The sequence below is a fragment of the Mya arenaria genome, chromosome 4 (assembly GCF_026914265.1).
Source record: "Mya arenaria isolate MELC-2E11 chromosome 4, ASM2691426v1".
Lineage (NCBI taxonomy): Eukaryota > Metazoa > Mollusca > Bivalvia > Myida > Myidae > Mya > Mya arenaria.
The window spans coordinates 30,306,296-30,326,749 of NC_069125.1; the positions used below are offsets into that span (position 1 = coordinate 30,306,296).

The 20,454-nt window shown below is 33.6% G+C and overlaps 1 protein-coding gene and 1 pseudogene across 1 annotated transcript in view; one reads left to right on the forward strand and one right to left on the reverse strand.

Moving 5' to 3' along the window:
- Window positions 1-20,454, reverse strand: part of LOC128231387 (sialate O-acetylesterase-like) — a 270,653-nt gene that overhangs the window by 183,505 nt on the left and 66,694 nt on the right. The gene's annotated exons all lie outside the window — the stretch shown is intronic.
- On the forward strand, window positions 14,170-18,155 carry LOC128230748 (uncharacterized; annotated as a pseudogene).

The following is a 20,454-nucleotide window of genomic DNA, read 5'->3' on the forward strand; positions in this document are numbered from 1 at the left end:
TCTCAGTTCTATTAGAAACTCGTCTAATCCATTGAATCCGGTGTTATTGGCAATTGATTGTACAATGATGCTGATCTCAAAGAAAATATTGTTTTATCAAAATGTGTCTTTATCTTGTATATGACAATGGACAAATGGAACTGTTTTCTTCAATTATCATGCTTAAAGTAACACTACCCCGGCATTCGACTGCTAATAATCAAAAGCTGCAGTTTGCTAAGCTCAACTAGTTTGATACCTTGATGTTCTCACTTCCTGCATACTCGGTATTCTTCTTTTCCATGATTTCACAAGAATTGCCATGCACCCGATAGTTGTAACAGCACTTCATATTTATTGTAACCAAAGTGGAATATACAAATAAAGCGGGAAGCCATTCCTCTGCCTGATTTTATAGCATGCTTCAATACTTTGCCAGAATATTTTAACGATTAATATCATTTGCACAAGACATCTCAGGTCATCATGGCAACATTGCAAGAAGCAACTTCATTGGTGCCATCTATCATATCGTCTGGAGCATGTTGTTAATAGTGTGGACTGATGAAGAATAAACCATAACTAATATGTTCAGAATAGCGTTATTCTTATCAGAAACATCACAACTCAATACATTTTAGAATGCTCGTCATAGTTTTACACCAAAGCGCATGCGCATGATAAATTGAACCGCTAGATAGAAACCCTGCGTAACGTTTCAAACCTCATAAAGAAGACTTGTATCGGAGTCCCGGGATATTTCATATTACAGCAGTGGAAAGTGCGGGACAACGTTGCAAGTGTTGTTTCTTTTCCGCCTAGAAAAATACATATTTACAACATTTTTTTTTGGCATTTCAAGGAAATAATGACTCGAAATCGGTTATAATATTCCGTTTAATTCATTGGAAATTTAAGAAACGCATTTCAAACCAAAGAAAATACCAGATTAAATAGGAAAAATGCAGTGTCTTCTTTATCTGGAAGGGGCGTGTTTAGATAACAAATCCTATGCGATTAAGAGTAAAACGTAGTTTTTATTAGTGGACGTATTTATATGCGCATTATAATTTTATATGAATTAATTCAAGAATCTTCCCTCTAAACGTCAGATTTTATCTAAATTTATCGCAACTCTAAGGTTTACATTTTTCTCATACAGCAACAATATGCTTATCTGTTCCATATTACTGCTCACTTAAGGCGAAGTATTTAGATATAAAACTTACTTAAAAAAGTGTATACGCAATTGCTTTGAATACGCAGTTTGTAATTGAAGTAGCATATTACGTAGGGGACTTTCTATGAGAGCAGAATGTGTTACAGTTATACTGGACAAGGGGCGGTATTCATAAAACATCTTAAGTCAATAGTGTGTATATTTAGCATTTAAAAAGTCACGTGACAAGTACAGATACATATACCGCTCCTCTTTTTGGTTGACTTAGATTTAGACAAACCCAAGTAAATTTGGAGTTAGAAAACTACGCAAAAACTACAAAAGATACAGTTGTCGTAATCCATGTGGTACATAAGTAAGTAGGATAAAATGCATAATTAAGAAATAATCTAGGGTAGTTAGAAAGCATAGTAATGTATAATATATATATAAACAATTAGTATATATGATCCATCATGAACATTATTGGTATTGAAAAAGGAAGTTAAGTCATTCACACTGTAGTGTTGTGACGCAATGTTAGTCTTTTTTTGGCTAAAACTTTTTGGCTGACTCGGAGTGTTTTGGCATGTGACTACATTTTCTTCAAATATTTTACATTTTCAAATCATTTGGAAGGAAAGATTAGCTAATATATGTCGCTTTTATTTTTAATAATGTTTTCTTTATTTCTTCCCAGTTTTAGTACAATGATGCTTTTTATTATGAACCTCTATGATCACACAGTTTTAAACCTTTTATTTTATAAGGCAGACTGTGTGTGATGCTCATAGTTTCAAATGATGACTGCATCGTATCTTTGAAAAGTTTCTGCATTAGGTGCTCTGAATTGTATTCCTCCGTCTGCAGATAGAGTTGGGATCTCTTATCATAGAATTACTTGGGGTTTACCTATTAGTCTATTATTATTTTTTTATTGTTAGGTTTCCTCAAGTTAATGCATACTTTGATAAGATTTACCTGTTGCATTTTATCTTTATTTAGGATTGTTGGGAAAAGAGTGAGGTTTGTGCACTTAAACTGGTTTAAACCCCCAGTAAATTTACATGTTACTGACCGTTCTAAAGCGGTACCTAACAATCATTGATAAACATACCTAGTTTTTTATATACAGTATGTATGCACTGTGCAGTTTGTGGTGTTTTGTGCTGTTCTTCCATGTTTCTTGTTTGTGATTTTTTGTTCTATGTCTGTGGCGTTTACCCAGTGCCATTAAACCGGGTTTATGTTTAAACATTTTGCTACAGAGCTTGTTTCTGTAGCTTTTAGCATAAATATTTAAGTTTCTCGAATATTCTACCACAAATGGCATTGAACAATGGTTTGACGAAATAAAAACCACAACCTCATGCAGTTCTAAAAATATTTCTGCCGATCTTTTTCCAGACGACTCGGTCAGAACTTAACTTGTAGATTTTTTTATCATATTAACGTGAGAGACTTTACCATTTTAATCTATCATTCCTTTCTAAGAATTTTTTTTTTCGTAACCTCAATAATCGAATTAAGTAGTGTTATAGGTTAACGTTTTGATAATTGTAAGATTGGACAATATATAGAGGTTTATCGCCCAATTAAATTCATGTATTTTCGTCGAACGTTCCAAGTAGGTATCTCAAATATTCTAATATAATTTTAATATTCATTTTAACTGGTATCTATGTAAACTGTGTGTTGCCTTGATTTGTTGAGTGATTTGAGCATTCACCAATCACACACTATGTTGAAGTTCAAAAAATGCATATCCATGTAATATAAGTACTGTATAAATAACTCATTTGCCATGTATAATGTTATGAATGATTAAACGGTATTTGCCTTGGCTAGACTACATTTTACTATCATATTACTTAGAATTACCATTTCACACACTAGATATTACGCGTTTCTGTAACAAGAGAGTGCTTTATAATTATGCATCACATTAAATGCACATAACCTAAGTAAGTGCTCTTTAACGTTTTTTGCTCAGAAATGCGTAATTTATATTATCATTTTAGTGTTATGGTCTTTCAACATGAACATCTCTATGGAGAAACGAATTTGGTATAATTAAACATATATGTAAGGTAAAGTTTAACTTGAAATTTGATGCACAAAACTCAAATCTGTTTTCATAGTTGCAAGTTTACAGTATAATTATGAATTTTAGTTCTTCGTCTTCACCGTCAGTAGTCAAAATGTTATTACAAGACAATCATGTTCCCGCTGAAGAGTTTATCAAACACATGATTCGCAGTAGCTTTTACAGTTAACCAGATATCGCTAATCAAGTATTTCTGCCAAACCCAGCAAACACACTTAGTCATCTGTTTTTATTTAGAAAATCAATTAGCAATCAAAAAAGTAATTTAAATGATTAAATACATAAAATAGATAATGATTGCAAATTTCCTAAATCTGAATTAGATTAGTTATCATTACGATCAGAAACACGTCCAAATCATTTATTAGTGAAAACATATTTATTTTGCAACGATTGTGCAACTGGTTATAACATTATAATATTAATCAATTTCGTTGGAACGATTTTACGCGAGAGTACGTTCTTGTGTTGATGGGGAAACCGGATTACCCGGTGGAAACAAGCTTGGCCGGCTTGGTAATAACAATATTTATGTGAAAAACTACAGAAACAAGCTCAGTAGCCAAAAGTTTAAACACTGGCACGGGGAAAACGCCAAAGATACTAAACACATACATAAAAAAGCACAATCAATAAACATTAAACAACAAGAAAAAACTCCAGAAACCAAACTCACGTGCGCCCATTATGAACATACCCATTAGGTAATGCATAAACCAGACAAACTCTGCAGAGTATATCTCCCACTGTATTTACTGTCTTGGATTTGTTGCAATATGGAACACCATGATGCAATGTGGAATACTTTGATTCAATATGGGATAACTTGATGCAATATCTAACACCTTGGTGCAATATGGAACTCCTTGGTGCTATATGGAAAACCTTGGTACAATATGGAACATCGTAAAAATGCAATATGGAACAACTTGGTGCAATATGGAACACCTTGGTGCAATGTGGAACACCTTGATATAATGTAGAACACCTTGGTGTAATATGGAACACCTTAGTGCAATGTAGAACACCTTGGTGCAATATGGAACACCTCGGTGCAATTTGGAACACCGTGATGTAATGTAGAACCCCAGGGTGCAATATGGAACACCTTGGTGCAATGTCGAATACCTTGGAGCCTTGTCGAACACCTTGGTGCCTTGTCGAACACCTTGGTGCAATGTAAAACACCTTGGTGCAATATGGAACACCTTGGTGCAATGAGGAACACCTTGGTGCAATGAGGAACACCTTGGTGCAATATGGAACATCTTGGTGCAATATGAAAAGCCTTGTTGCAATATAGAATGCCTTGATTCAATATGGAACACCTTGATGCAATATGGAACACCTTGGTGCAATATGGAACACATTGGTGCAATGTGTAACACCTTGGTGCAATATGGAACACCTTGGTGCAATATGGAACACATTGGTGCAATATGGAACACCTTGATGCAATGTCGAACACCTTGGTGCAATGTCAAACACATTGGTGCAATGTGGAACACATTGGTGCAATTTGGACTAACTTGGTACAATGTGGAACACCTTGGTGCAATGTGAACTCCTTGGTGCAATATGGAACAACTTGGTGAACTATGGAACACCTTGGTGCAATGTGGAACTCCTTGGGGCAATATGGAACATCGTAATTATCCAATGTGGAACAACTTAGTGCAATATGAAACACCGGAATAATGCAAAATGTAATATCGTAATCAATAAAATATAGAACACCGTTATGCAATGTGAAACAACATGGTAAAATATTGAACACTGTTATGCAATGTGGAACAACATGGTGAAATAAGGAACATTGTTATGCAATGTGAAACAACATGGTGAAATATGGAACACAGTTATGCAATGTGGAACACCGTAATACTATATGGAACAACTCGGTGCAATGTGGAACACCATAATGCAATGTCGACAACCAAAATGCAATGTGGAACAACATGGTGAAATATGAAACACCGTAATGAAATGGGAAACAACTTGATGCAATATGGAACACCGTAATGCAATGTGGACCAACCATCTTGGTGCAATATGGAACACCATAATGCAATGTGAACAACCATCTTTGTGCAATATGGAACACCGTTATGCAATGTGAACAACCACCTTGGTGCAATATGGAACACCGTAATGCAATGTGGAACAACCACCTTGGTGCAATATGGAACACCATAATGCAATGCGAACAACCACCTTGGTGCAATATGGAACACCATAATGCAATGTGGAACAACCACCTTGGTGCAATATGGAACACCATAATGCAATGTGAACAACCACCTTGACGCAATATGGAACACCATAATGCAATGTGAACAACCACCTTGGTGCAATATGGAACACCATAATGCAATGTGAACAACAACCTTGACGCAATATTGAACACCATAATGCAATGTGAACAACCACCTGAAGCAATATGGAACACCATAATGCAATGTAAACAACCACCTTGGTGCAATATGGAACACCATAATGCAATGTGAACAACCACCTTGACCCAATATGGAACACCGTAATGCAGTGTGAACAACCATCTTGTTGAAATATGGGACACCATAATGCAATGTGAACAACATTGAACATCTTGGTGCATTTGGAACACCTTGGTGTAATATCGAACACCTAAATGCAACATGGAACCCCTTGGTGTAATATGGAACACCTTGGTGCAATATGGAACATCTTGGTGTAATATGGAACACCTTGATGCAATATCGAACACCTTGGTGTAATATGGAACACATTGATGCAATATGGAACACCTTGGTGCAATATGGAACACCTTGGTGTAATATTGAGCACCTTGATGCAATATTGAAAACCTTCTTGCAATATGGAACTCCTTGATGCATTATGGAACTCCTTGATGCAATATGGAAAACCATGGCACATTATGGAACACATTATCATAGTTTTAAATACATTTCATAAAATTGCAAACGAAAATTAAAAAAAAAATATTTGATAAAATAGTGCTTTGTAAAATTTGCACAACACAAAATAGCACCACAACATGGAAGCATGTTTTATTTTTGAGAATAGTGTACGAGCACTCAATAAAATGCGATATCATAAATGTTTTAATTGTTGAACATCGCTTCCCACTTTTGTATTGAGAAATACTTGAGAGTAACGGATATGTCATGTCAAACAATAAATCATCGAAATGGTACACATTTGTCCCTTGCTGTGTAAAAGACAACACGAACAGAAAAAATACAACATTTTCATTAAATAAGTAAGTAAGACATTTGGAATGGCAATGCTCCTTTTGTAAAGATAATGCGCGATACATATGAAGTTGTTGGTTTTTTTTAATTCAGACATCAATGCCGCTGTATTGATCATAATGAAATGAGTGTCATCACAAAAGGACAAAACGTCACTTTCCCGACATCACCAATGTATAATTAATACACTAGCTATGAATGTATCACCAGCGTTACAATTTTTGGCGGGTAAAAGATACCAAAGGGACATAACTCCACATGTGTTTCTGACTAATCAAATGAATGTTTCGTCAATGTGCAAATAACCTAACTCTAGGACAGACGGTTAAACGTTTTAAGAACGTATATATACTACTTACAACTCGTGTGGGTGATCAGTGTTTTATATGAGTTATGGGATTGCAAAGACATAAAAAAACAAATCACATACTTATATCACTAGTATATTATCTACCGCACGTATCATGAAATGCTAAGTTAAGCTTTCATTAATCATTAATTCCATATTCAAGTTGTTCTAACATCGTTTTAAATATCTCATCATATCTATCAGCTCAGCATGATTCGTTGTTATAACGACCACTTAAGAGTGAACATCGTGGAACCACCTGGCGCTATAATGGCATGATATGTGATAAGCTTCACTATATTTTCTTCCTTTCAAACAGTTTAGAGAGTACAGCACCATGTGCACAATTTGATGCATGTGTTACTCCAAAAATAATGCTAGCTCTCAATATACACATAATCAAACATTTGTATCATTATATTATTAGCTTACAGTGGTTGAATATATGTTTCGACAATGTTTGGCAGCAACTTTCAAAATGGTTTACGTCTACTATTCATATTAATCAACCCTTTTGCCGTAAGTATTGGTTGGTGAAACGTCAACATTTTGATCTTAAAAATTAAAATTGTAAGGTTTTAGTTCGACTGAAAATTTTATGTGTGTAATGAGTCCCATACTATCAGAAGCTTTAAATAGTCTTCACACTATCATATGAAGTCCATATACTCATGTCATTAACTATGATGACAATATTGTGCTAAAAAGCTTAAAACCCAAATACTTTCGTTTATTGTGGTTCATTTGCCTTTTTGTAAGCAAACAATTTCAGGGGTAGAGCCAAACATCTAGTAGTATCCATTGCATTCGTCCTCATTTATTTGGAAGTCTTCCGGAAATATAATCGTTCGTCTGGCTGCTGCAGACATGAACGATTTATTTTCGTAGAAATCTTCAAACACTTACCTATACATTCAATTTTTAATTAAATTAGCTAACTGTTACAACCAAAATATCAAACAGGCATAGTTTACTGGCACAGAAAGCCCAGGGTTATATAATATATTTTGGTAGAGCCACCAAGAGTTTAAAATATACAAGAACTTCCGACACGTAACACCGCGGTAAGTACATAAATCATTATTATGCTGGTATCCGTAAACGATAGTACAATGCTAATACAAATTGTTAATACAATTACTTTAGACAGCGTTGTGCATTGGCATCTCCTCTGAGTCCTCCTTGTTTAAGTTATTAATGCACTTCACGTTGATGATATTTAACTACGATCATGTCTTGTGAGGGTAATGTTTTAAATCGACGAGCATATTAATGTTGATGTCTGAGATTTCGAACTTTTGTCAGGTAACAACGATTTTCCCTGGGAAACAAGACAATTGCTACCTGTTTGAAGATGTACGGCCACACTATACTGTTTGCCTAATTTGTAGGAAATACAATATGAACCTTACCAAGTAATATAAAACAAGTCACTGCTTCATAGTCATCAATATAGAAATCATGACCAGTCTGTGTTGGATAAATACACATCGTATACCTTTTGAACTCTGCGATAGTAATAGCTCTCTGAATATATTTTTATAACATGTTCTTGAACAAAAACTCCTTTAAACGCCATGCTCAAACAAACATATGTTCTCCTCGATTATCTTAGGAACACGTCTGACCTCAGTAAGTTTTTTGAATTTTAATGTTATATCGGCAACCAATTAATGCAGTTATGCTGATAACAAAACTGCTAACAACATCTCTCTCTCTCTCTCCCCTCTCTCTCTCTCTCTCTCTCTCTCTCTCTCTCTCTCTCTGTTAGGTTTGTCTCCTGCTTTATTTCTCAGCATTTCATATGTATTGTAACAAAGAGGAATATTTTTGAGCGGGAAACCATTCCTCTGCCAGTATTTACAGCGCTCGTGGGTGCACTCGTTAAAACGATTGTTCGCAGCTGCACAAGTCATCTTGTGTCATCATGGAAATATTGCAGGAAGCAACACCAATGATGCATCTATCATGTCGGCTGCAATCGCCAAAACATGCTGTCAAAATTGAGCACTTTACGATTGCGATTGCGTTCAGATAAAATAGACAAAGACATAAATTGATATAGTTGTTACAGAGAAAACTTAAACTTTAACTTAAATATCAATGCCAAGACTATAACCAAGGAAATATATTTCATAAAGCGCAAAACAACAATGTTTGCAACCAGTCACTATCGCAATATAAAAAGGCATAAATGTAAATACTGGATATTGACCTTTAAGTGAAATCCCGATAAAACAAATATCATTAACCTTGAGCTTTTAGTAAACAACAACAATAAAACGCTCATCATCTACCTTGACAATCAAGTGAAAACCCAATATTACAATTAATATCAAGCTATTTCAAATGCAGTTTTCAACCGATTTATCAAAATATCATTTTCTGAAAATGACAAATGGAAAATAGAATATTTTGCTGATGTCGAAACGAGGGTGTGATTGAAATGTAATTGCTGTTCAAGGGCGGAAAATAAACACGTCGTTTCTTCTTTCATCAGACTTATTTTGTTATTACGTCGGAAATATTGGAATTTCTGGAATTCCGACCCTGAACATAAGGATAGGTAGTTAGGGAAAACTGTGTCAATGGAAAGGTTGAATAAATACTATTGTTTTACCTAACTTAAATAACAGGTCAAAGAAATACGTTATTTTGTTGTAGGTCAGTGCATTGTCTAGTGCATAGAATGCATGTAAAATCATATATTTTCCTGCTGCTAGCTAAACTATGTATAATAACAAGATAATCAAGAGCTATGCCCGACACTCTATTACATTGTTTACTGATGTTTCAACGATGCTGTTATTCCGTGTATTTGTTCATGTTTGATTTCATGTATATTATTAGTGTTGATATGTGTGTTTTACAATGAAGAGTAATTTCCAAACAGACACTAACTTCATATTAAAAAACGAGTTTGTATAAGTATGATCCTCCTCACAGTGGAGGTATATGTTGCCATTTGTCTTCAAGTTGATTGTGTCAAACAGCGAATTGTTTTGTTTTTGTAGACTTTGATATATTGCTCATACTTTGTAATTTGTGTTAAATATTCGTTGGAAGGTAATTACGTAGAAAGTAGAATCAGTCATTGTCAGTCAAAGTCATGTGATATACGTATGTATAACTTTAAAGAACCTTTCTGTTCATGCAAATGAAAGCAGAAGTCTCCAATATGTTAGGGATATATTTTTGTCCGCTACTGGGTCTATCCTTGGAGTTGTCCTTGTATAATTCAATATCTTCGAACTACATTATTACTATAAAATAGAGCAATAAAATAGAATGACTTTTATGAAGAAAATAAAACAATTGTGTAAACTGATCACGAAAAACAACACCAATATGCAAATAGCGTACGGTTTCTTCTTCAAATCCTCGGACACATTAAATGAGTAACAATTAATTTGCTCAGTATTTGAAAAAAGTCTTTGGAGGCATTCGTGGCTTCAATGTCCTTGTCCGTAACACCGCAATATATGCATTTAGCCTAAACTATTGGCTAGCGATCCCTGAACGGGTATGATTTGGCGTTACATATTTGCTTAAACCTAAGTAATTAGCTAGACATGTTAGATATACCCATGCGCATAAACTAGTCAGTATCTTAATTTATTTTTGTTCTGTTTTCTGACTATTCACTATGGCCGTTTTTTCGGTCGATCGACAAATTAATATTTTTAATAAGTTTTTGCATAATAAACAGAATGAGCACTTACATATCCATAACAAAACTATGTGCACTATGTTTGCATATCGTCAGCATATAGTTTCATGTCTAGCATAACATATATATTTAAGTGAATGCATGTCAGATACAATTTTTAAACATGTATGCTGTATAAGACGAGTCATTATAATAATACATAACATACATTTTGAGGGGCTTCATCAATATATGGTTGGTGGGGAGGATAAAATGAGTTTGAGGGGTCTTTAAAAGGGGTTTTGGCCTTACCTTGTCGTTTCTTTTGTATTATTAATAAAGAAAAGGGTGAATGCGTTGTTTGGATAACGATATCAAAGTGTTTTGACACATCAAAGTACAAGTATTTATCTTAGAAGACTTGCATTTGAAGCGATTCAGGAAATAAAATAGATGTGTTTGCTATCAACATTGCGCTGTATAATAATAAATAACAAACATAATTGAGAATGTTAACAATGTTTTACTAATGCGCATGAATAGAGCTAGCAATTCACCAGCAATGCGCCAGCATCATAAAACTCATACAAACATGCATGTTTTCAAGTAATTCAATATAAAATAAATTTAAATCTAAATATAGATATGTTCTAACAATAGTAATGATTGGATAATGGTGATAATTCAGAATTATATCAATTGAAAAATCCGATGTAGAATTTTCTGGTCCTGCTATCTCATAATTCTTTGGTATTATTTAGTAGAAAAACGTATTTTAAAAACATAATTACAAATAAGATTTTGGTCTTGAACAATTACAAAATAAGTATTTCACGTCCGATTTAAGTTGAAATAATGAACAAAAATAATAACTACAACAACTTAATATAAAATGTTTTTCAAGTCATGTCTTAAACATAAAGGTTATCAGTATGCATTATCCTGTCCAATAATATCAATTTATTTTGGATAAACCAGCAACACTATTTAAATTGTATTAATAACAATTAGTACACAGTCGCAAGTCATAATTGGATATTGACCTTTAAATATTAAATTGGCATAATCATTGACATATCCTCCTACACATAACACATCTTTTAGTAATAGCTTTAATCGATTGATTTGCCAAATATTTCATCACTTGGCCCATTAGTCACATGGTGTTTTCGATACGGCGTTTAATTCCATTATGTCTTCGCATTTTTGATAGACAGTCCGCAAAACGTTAACATTTTGATTAAAGCAAAATAGCTGATATTATCAGATATGTTTATCAATTGAAATCATTGAAACCTAACAGGAAACAAAGCAATTTAAACTCATAAAATCTTGATAACAATGACAAGACCAGAGCACGTGCACCTGGAGGTCTCAACAAAAGTCAACAAACTATTACTTGAGAATGCCAACATCATGCTCTAATTGTTGCTTATATAGGTGTTGATTACATCTGCAATAGACTGCATTTCGAGTTGCTATGCGTTGAATTGTTTATTTGAGCAAAATGCAAAATGTTTTTAATTTCTCCTGAGGTATTTTTACGTATTTTTCACTAAACCAATATTTTTATGGTAAGGTTTGACTTCAAAGCTGTTGAACAGAGCAACACGATGACCTTCGTATGGCTGAATTTCAATATTTTTCAGCAAAAATGTACAAAAGAATGTTGCATGTTGTTAAAACGTGCTATGGGTCTTGAAATAATCTGTTCAACGCTTCATTAACTTCATCTGTTTTGATACGAATGCAAGAATGACTGTGTTTAAAGAAACTGTCTAGAAATCATCGGATATATATATACATTTGTATCATGATCCCATAAATTACCTCCGATTTTTCACTCTGCTTGAACACGCACTAATTCCTGTAATGTATTAAATAAACAAGCAAATGAATTCCTATGAAATATGAACCGGTTTTGTGCGGCCTGATTTCGATAAGGAAATATTAATCTTAGATAGGATTTCTTCTGATCTACATATTGCCAGAACAAGTTTTGTGAAACAGTCATGTCAGGGAGACTTTCTGGTGAAGATGGCATCACTCATTGAGCTATTTATGCCAAAATATTTCACGCATTATCCAAGCGCTAAGACGCCCATCAAAACATTCAATGATTTGGTAGACATCATGTCTGCCTTACGTACATTAGATACCCACGAGATAAACCTGCTTTCGACAGGTTTGTTTCGTCGTATGTTCGTACCTTTTCAAGTGACTGCAAGTGTTAGATAATGGGCATACCAACTAATTTATACCCCCGGTACACTCTTGTTCCGGTGAATTCTTGTTTCACCGACCGTTCCAATGCGATAATCCCATCATTTATCACTTGTGTGATATGCTTTGGTGCTTGTACTTGTGTATGTGATGTTTATACGTTTGTCACTCAAATTGATTGTGGTTTTGTGCTTCAAAACAGGGTTTATATTTGGACTGTTTTAATTACTGAACTTGCCTCTGTAGTTGTATTGTGGTACACGGTCCTTCGTTATCATAGTAAACTAGAAATACATTTTTTAAACCCCGTCCGGACATTAACAGCGATGACACAGTTGCACTTACATTTTAATCACCTTCGCAATCAAATATATAGTGTTTTCCTCTTCTTATATGATTGATATAAATTAATAGGACAAATGGCTGGTACCTCGCAGTACAAGTAGACGGATACATAAGAAAACTATTAGAAAAGTACAACACATAGAAAACTGCATTGCCGACCGCCGCAACCATACATTGAATTCCATTTATACTTTTTTTATCTTACTTATAGAAAAATGGACCGTTATACAACGCATATCAGACAATATATTGACCCACAACAAATAGTCATTTCCTGATCAAAAGTAGCCAATGAAAGCATATCGGAATTTGAAAAAAAGAGAAATATTTCAATTGACATCCCATATTAGCTTATCAAGCATTGTGTTAACAAAGTTTGATTTGTAGCTTTTTGCATAAATATTAAAACACCTCCATATCAATATACTGTCGTTTGTTTAAATGGTGTATGTTGATTTTGCAGTATGTTAGAAAAAGTAGGGTATTAACTTAAAAATACATGTACAATTTGTTCCAGTTGTGACTTGTTGTACAAAGTTATTCAAAGGTTCAAATGCACCCAATTAAGCTATATACGAAGCTATTAAAGACCAATCTTCATACGTCTCCGGTCGATTTTTCATTAATGATATTAATCTTCGTTAACTTTGTGTAATCAAAAAAGTCTTATTATATTATACAGACATTACTGTTACTGTAGACGAAAACGTATCACAATTTTACTCTGTTATAAAATGGAATATTCCCATATTTTAAATTAGACGGATTGTTTATCATTGCACTTTCAGGAGCAGTTTGTGAATGAATAAAGGAGAACGCGAATAAACTATTAATGATAAGAGCAATGTAAAATACTAAAAAAATGGACTTAACCAGATCTGCTTTAATACGCACAAACAAATTATCGGTTCTCGATATTTAATTATACAATTACAAGAAATTCAATAAATGTCTGTAGGAGAAGTACACACTCTTAGGTTGTTGCACTTACAACATCTTCTAGTGTGGTTTTTCAGTGTCGTTTTTATATATTATTGTAAAAATTTCTGATGAAAACGTCGTTTCAAACTCTCTAGAAAAATGCTGACCTCACCGCAAATGACAATGGGGTAATAAGCACATTAATATTGATATGTCTGTTAAGCTATTATAATCTTAATTGCCGAGTTAAATTTCTTAAAATAGATATATCGATAAAGCAGTATATTTTTAAGACAGATCTTTTTCGAGACTGCTTTTTCCATACCAGAAATATATTTACGCTTCCTGAAGCAGATTCCTACATCGAAAACCTTTTGATTATATTACCACCCAGCATAATATAGAGCGCAGGTGAAAAGATTTCGCCGATGATACCATTCACCAGCCATACATTGTCAGCGTTTTGGAGATATTGTAATGCATTTAACACAGTTTATCATTGGACATCATCACTGTTCATGTGCTTATCATTTTAAATGATAAGCTTTGCGTATTGAGATAGAAAATAGAATTTCCCCTAAGATCAATCAACAAAATGTGTTTGAATGTCAACATAATTTACAGCTATCAGGGAATGATTTAGATGTGACACAATTTCAGTAATAAAATTACAAAACATACTCCAAAACGACATAAAAGTAAATGTTAAATTATTAAAATAATTTAATGAAATAATATTAAGTAATATTGTTACTGATTCAGTGACAAGCACTGCTGCCGAATCGACACCGTTTGTCTATGGTATGCCACAATACATGAAAATGGTACGTAAAAGTAATATGAAAAATGCTTATATATATCTCCGTGTTCGCAACCTACACGTTCCTTGTTTTTTTCAAATAAAACCTTTTGATTTATTTGGGAAATGAAAGGCTTGGTTTATGCCTGATTGTGAGCGAGCCAAAAATCGCTATAAGAGTAATGTTTTTTTTCCTTACCAGTGTTAGTTTAGGCTTTTAAATATTAAGTATAAATTTATTTAATGGGATGCGATTTACACTTTCAAAGAACGAAACAAAAGAACAAACGGTATATAATACATAATTGTCGGAATCCCTATATTGCTTCCTTCTACAATCTCATAAGTACACCTTATTTTATATTTGAGAATATCATTATATAATTTTTTATTGTTTTTTCAGGGGCGAGATCAAGGAGTGTGACGCTTCTGGACGCGAAGTGAAAAGTTTCCCTGACATCAATCCGCTACTGCATAGATTGCATATTGATGGCTTCAAAAATGCAATTGCCTCCGAGTAAGTTGTGGTGCTTTTATTGACAACAATAGCAATTTTGTGTCACCTTAAAATATAATTCAAAAATCTGTAAAGACAAGATTATGCGTCTAAATTGAATACCAACTATAGGGTTGTCTTGTTTTTCGCATTATTTTATAACTAGTTTATAATATTAATAAGAGGTTTCTATAACAATAATAAGGTAAAAGGCGTCCTAGGGAAAAGGTCGATGATAAGCCATCAATCAGATAAGTCTGATGTATTAATTTCATAAGATTTTGTTTCATCACCTGTTGTAAGATAACGAAAGACGTTTTTATCGTTTCATCTTGAAAACGTAATTGAAACTATCAATACTTAATAATATTGAAAGCCGTTATTTTTAACCAATGGGAATTGCTTTCATTGCTATTTTGATTATGTAAGATTATATTTATCAGACAGTTTCTTTTGTAAATAAAAATAGATATATCCGAAATTTTCAAAACAATGTAATTTTCCTTTTTGAGTATGGCATTTAATCTTAATAAACGTTTCCCCTTGTTGTTTTCTAGAACGCAATAATTTTGCAACAAAGAAACCGTTAAAATAGCAATATACTCATTCTAAGAACTATTTCCTCAGTGCCTATCCAGTTATATGCTTTCATTCGTTTGAACATTAAGTTACTCAATTTAATGGATTAACGATTGGTCTAACAATCACAAGAATTTCATGTAAGTTCATGTTACTAAAATCGATTCATTAAAGAATGTACAGCACGATATCATATACCGCAATCCAAAAACTTCGAGAGTGACTTCCCATGTCTTCGTTTTTAAAACGTAGTACTGAAAGTATAACTCAATGCAATGCATTTCGATTAATGTAAAATTGTATGCAATTGGACAAGAAAATGAATACGTTCGAAAAGAGAGATTAATTGGAATCCAAGCATGTACCCAAAGTATAAAACATCAGTCCCGGTATTATTGAAGCTGTTTTCTTTGATATAAACGACAAGCGCAACCCTGTCTCCACCACATTAAACCGACTGGAGCTGTGTCTTATTTCGATGAATTATTGTTTTCGTTGCTGCCGAGGGTTCCATGGGGTCAATGTCCTACAAGTTGATTTCCTTTGGTGTACCAAGGCGAGTAGTCATTAGGCCATAATCACAGATATGAGTCTGGTTTGTGGTTATAAAGCCGGACAAGTTTGTCTTCTCCGGTTAACCCCTAAAGGACACCAGACCATACCCTCCAACGAAAGTGGCATTTTATAAAAGTCGACACCCTCAAAAAAGAGTGACTTTGCATAAGTCAACATAAATTCCTTCTTAATCATTGTTACAATCGATATTGTTAAACTACAGGTTATGACTTATATATATAATTTAATGCTGCAATCACTTATGCTATCACAAAGCAAAGTCTCATTATGAAACAGTATTTATTGATTTGATGCTTGTGTTTTACAGGGCGTTCCTGAAGGAGGAGTGTGCGCGTCTCGTAAAGATGATCGAATGGGATGAGTTTATTGACCAGCAGGAAATCTACCCGGGATCCAAAATATTCCACTTTGTCAAGTATTAATTATTTTAGATTATATTATTGATTACTGTATATATTAAACCGAAAGTATGCAAAGTTAAGGTCACTTCATCCACTCTTAAAGCATATTACAAATGACACAATGTTCATGTATTGGGTCTATTGTAATATGCTTATAGAGTAGATGAAGTGTTTGGTTTCCATCGCAATATTGTTAGAACAAGTTGACAGGATTTTTCCAACATATTTTACATTGAGACACGATACATGGTGGTTAACTCTTCAATCTTACAGGATAAAGCCAGCAAGCAGAGTGGACTTTTGTGACTTGCTGTACTTTGATGACGAGAAAGAACATCTGACGGAGGTTGCGGCCACATGCACCGGTAAGGAGTTAATTCTCATAAACAATGTACACACAACAACTTTTCTAGATGGTCAACTTTACTTTTATTAAACATATAGCTGACAAGTCATGATAACATTGATAAAATTGCAATATAACGAAAAACATCCAAAACCTAAAGTAGCACTGCGCACCATAGATTTGAATATAAATAAACAACACAACAACTCTTTTTCATAGGAAACATGTTAAGTACGTTACAGATGAAATTTAAATATATCATAAAACATATGACAAAACAATCAAGTGTTGTTTTAATGATTGTTAAAATGATATTTTATTAAATACCTTAATTTTCGCTAAATCGTTTTTTCAATTACAAAGGAATTACATAACTATCCAAAAATTTGAAACGGGATTGCAATTTAAGTCTTATAAAAGACTAACATTATAGTTCTTGCATCAGTATTTTGACAGAATAACCTGGCATTCAATCTGACGGTCAACAAAAATGATATTAATGTATTGTTTTTACAATATAGGCTTAAAATCATTTGGGCTGACCGAGGAGTATCGGAAGAAATTATTGAAGAAGTCTTTCTCATGTTTGCTAAAAATAGAGAAAGCTCCAAATAGTTCCGGTCAATGCCTGTCACGATTTCCAGCCATAACTCCAGTGATCCTTTTGTGAGTCTTCGGCCCCCGATAAATCTAAGACGGCGCAACTCCATTGAATCAGAGAACAACTTGCCACCTCCAAATATTATTTTGGGCGGAGCCACTTTTGCTGCTCTAGCCAATGGTATCACTGGACTTCATAGTAGGGACTCAACTTCTAAGTTTATTTCACATCAATTTAATCCAAATTTGCCCGGAATGAATGGTCATAGGCATATTTCACATTAGTTTAATACAAACCTACCTGGATTAAATGGTCCTATGCCTGATGGAGCCGAGAGGGGCAAAACAAGGAGGCGTTACAATATTATGTGAAATGGAGGTGTTGAAATAACATGCTGCGTCTAAACAGAAAGTGTAATAAATTGTGATAGGACACAAAATAGTGCCTACTTTGGATGTTATTGGTTACATCTGAATTGAAATTTCATTCATTCAGACTTCCAGTCAACAACAAACAATATCCTTGTAAATGTGTCCCGTACAATTGTTCACTGTTTTCACTAGTTGTTAACAATCGAAAGATACATATTGTGATACTACCTTTGTGCTTTTAGTATTTAATGAATGAGTTTTGTTTTCGTCATTGATCACGAAATATCACAGTGTCACATTTGTTTCAACATTTCAATGGATATATTTCCACCCGCATATTCTGTTTGCTTTAATGTGTGTGCCAGATGTTAACAAGAATGGCAAGAAATAGGTTACAGATTAAAACCGCTTAACCTATGGTATATGTGGCGCATGAATGCCTGTTAAATTTTTAACACTTAGCGATAATATTAAATGTTGATACCTGGCGACCAGAAATAATTTGGTATCATTTAACATGGTATTGCTTGTTGTGTATAATATGTGAATTATATGACCGAATAACCTTTCATATAATGTTGTCGAAGTTTGTATCTTTGACCTTTATTTCAGCTGAAAATACATATTTTGCGATATTTCAAGGCCAAAAAGATCGTTTGTAATATGTGTTCGTTATTAGTTTAAGATAGCCTTTGTCTGCTCACCAAAACCTTTTTAAATGATACCAAAATAGTATAGGGTCACTAGGAATCAAAAATTTGAATCATTGTAGAATGGACACCTTATTACCTTAGTTGTGTGCTACATTCCTAGTGCAAAGATGTACATGGACAGACGTCAATATAGTGGTGTACATAAAAGTTGTCTTGTAGAAGCTTTACCTATATAAGAGAGAAACATACTTCATGTACATAGGAGTGATCTAGTATTTTATAATGGCCTTACTAGACATTTAACACATAAACAAATCGTCCAATTTACATTGTGAATGTGTAATTATGCATGAACATATTAATTCATTTCGGTTTGCATAATGATTAAATCATGCAGTCATGAATTTTATTGACGATGCACGATTCTTAACCTTTCTCCAGACGAAATATCGTTTAACGACTAATGATTAAATCATTGAGTCATGCATAATATTGACGATGCACTATTTTAGACGAAATATTTCCATACGCGTTTGAAGGTAATTGTTTTGAAATATACTTGGCAAGCTATACGTAATTTAAAAATGAACGTACTTTTCTGAACAATGATATCAACCTGTGCACAGGAGCAGAAAAAAACACGAATGGAACGAAAATTAGACATTAAGTATCACATTTACAACTGTTAATAACATATAGGTTGTTAACTCTATATATGAGAAACAAAGGCCATATACACTTCTGTTTGATATGTATTTAAAAACCATATAATAACAAACATGTTTAAAGGCTCAGTGCAGATTTTTAATGTATCATATACTATATCCTTTGTTGACTTGTGATGTTAAATCAAATGTATGAAAAGAAAACAATGGGAATCTATTTCATTTCTTTTTTTTTTCTTTTTTAAGCCAACTTACTGATATAGTGTTTAATTTGACATGTGTAATCAAGAAATGACATACAAAACAAAAATTGTTGGTATGTTAGTAGTCATGTTGGTATATTTATGTGTTTTTGTCATTGGTCAGTTAGTCCTACGGCCGGTTGCTCCAAACCTCTGTTAAGTTTAACAGACCGCTAAACAGCTAACGGTACGTTATATTTAACGCTATGTAATTATTGAATATTTCAAAAGTCCCAATAACTTTTACAGCTTGATGTAACGGTGGAACCAGCCGTTAAACTTAATTGAGCTCAAAACATTTTAAAGGAAGGTTTGAGAGTGGTATAATATTTAGCGATTATTGGTTAACATAAAAAAAACATTTAAAAAACCCCAAATCATTTATCGCTGATAAGTTATTTTTTGAGATAAAGCTTCTCTTTTGGCAACTGAAACATGTTATGTCATCTGGGACAAAAATGCAATCATGTTGTTATTTTCATGTTACCTTTTGTGCATCTGACAATGAGTATTTGATAACAGGTGGGTGTTCCACAAATGCAATGTCAATGTCACAAGTGTGGTAGACCTACTTATGTTCCCATTTCTATAGTGGTTGCTTATCATTAGCGTTGGGAGCCACTCCAGGTATAGTTTTAAATCCCATTTATTTTATTTAATAATATCTACTTCCCCTGTTTACATCGAACGTTTGAAATTACAATACACATAAGTCAGTAAAAGAGAAATCGTCGAACAC